Source organism: Babylonia areolata, chromosome 27 (assembly GCF_041734735.1).
Source record: "Babylonia areolata isolate BAREFJ2019XMU chromosome 27, ASM4173473v1, whole genome shotgun sequence".
NCBI classification, from domain to species: Eukaryota; Metazoa; Mollusca; class Gastropoda; order Neogastropoda; family Buccinidae; genus Babylonia; species Babylonia areolata.
The window spans coordinates 22,672,327-22,674,181 of record NC_134902.1 but is presented as its reverse complement, the minus strand read 5'-3'; the positions used below and the strand labels follow the sequence as shown (position 1 = coordinate 22,674,181).

At 46.7% G+C, this 1,855-nt stretch overlaps 1 protein-coding gene across 1 annotated transcript in view; it reads right to left on the bottom strand.

The window, feature by feature from the left end:
- LOC143301415 (uncharacterized) overlaps nt 1-1,308 on the bottom strand; it is a 104,451-nt gene extending 103,143 nt beyond the window's left edge. The window contains exon 1 of the mRNA XM_076615688.1: nt 1,156-1,308. The gene's annotated coding sequence lies outside the window, so the exon portion shown is untranslated. The remainder of the gene's footprint in view (nt 1-1,155) is intronic.
- Between the last annotated feature and the right edge of the window lie 547 nt (nt 1,309-1,855).

Below are 1,855 nucleotides of genomic sequence, written 5' to 3'. Positions count from 1 at the left end.
ACACACACACACACACACACACACACACACACACACTGACAGCAGGTCCTATATCTTGCATCGATGTATTTTCTGCGTTGCACGCTCTCTGTCTGTTCGTTTGTGTGTCTACCCTATCTGACACGACCCCCCCCCCCCTCACACCCCATCCCCACCCCCACCTCACCCCATCTCCCTCCCTCCCTCCCCCCTCTTTCTCCCTCTCCCCTCCTCTCTCTCTCCATCTCTCCCCCCCCTCTCTCTCTCTCTCTCTCACACACACACAGAAAGAGAGAGAGAGGGAGAGAGAGAGAGAGAAGCACAGACAAATGAATATAAAACGAGTAGACAGAAATGGAAAGAGAAACAGAGACAGACAGGCAGACAGACGGACAGACAGACAGAGGTATGTGGGCACAGAGAGACAGGCAAACAGACACACAGAGACAGAGGGAGAGAGTGAGAGAGAAACAGAGACAGTTTGAGACAGAGACACAGAGAGAGAGAGACAGAGAGACAGAGACAGACAGACAGACAGAGAGATACAGACACAGAGAGAGACAGAGACAGAGAGACAGAGACAGACAGACAGATAGAGAGATACAGAGACAGAGACAGAGAGAGACAGACAGACAGAAAGATACAGAGACAGATACAGAGACACAGAGAGAGACAGAGACAGAGACAGACAGACAGAGAGATACAGAGACACAGAGAGAGAGAGACAGAGACAGACAGACAGACAGACAGACAGATACAGAGACACAGAGAGAGAGACAGACAGACAGACAGAGAGATACAGAGACACACAGAGAGAGAGACAGAGACAGACAGACAGACAGACAGACAGATACAGAGACAGAGACAGAGAGAGACAGACAGACAGAAAGATACAGAGACAGATACAGAGACACAGAGAGAGACAGAGACAGAGACAGACAGACAGACAGAGAGATACAGAGACACAGAGAGAGACAGAGACAGAGACAGACAGACAGACACAGAGACACAGAGAGAGAGAGACAGAGACAGACAGACAGACAGACAGAGAGATACAGAGACACAGAGAGAGACAGAGACAGAGACAGACAGACAGACAGAGAGATACAGAGACACAGAGAGAGAGAGAGACAGAGACAGACAGACAGACAGACAGAGAGACACACAGAGACTTACCTATGAACAACACACGTCGGAGTGCACAAATCGGCACCCACCCCCAGAGACTTCGACAGCACTAGTGGGAGAGACTCGAACACGAAACCTGACACGCTCGACTGTGTTCAAGTCCGTTCTTCGCCGTCACCACGGCGCCACAGGCCCCCACGGCGAAACACCTGCGATGGATGATTCACGTGCTGGTTAGTTATTTATCTATTTATCAGTTTGTTTGTTTATTTATTTATCTATCTATTTATTCATTTATCTATTCGTTCGTTCGTTCGTTCATTTATTCGTTTATTCATTTGTTTATCTATTTATGCACTTGTTTATTCATTTGCTTAACCCTTTCACCGCCAGTCAATTTAGAGTACAAAAATTCCCTTGTGATATAAACACAGAAAAGACAGTGGCCAAAAATAGTTGGGGATTTCCCCCCTGCGATGTTTAGAAAATATGGACTTTCCTACCACCGAACATAACATTAAGAGCAGTAGGTTCATGGATAACAGACCAATGAATGGTCACCTTTCAGTGACATGGGTCCTCTACCACGGCTGTGCATAAATGCGAACTTGGCGGTGAAAGAGTTAAATTCATCAATTCGAGTATTTTCCACGCTATGTTTACATTAGTTGGTGTCCTTAGTATTAGTAGTAGTAGTAGTAGAAGTAGTAGTGGTGGTGGTAGTTGGGAATGCTCAGAAACATTCGAC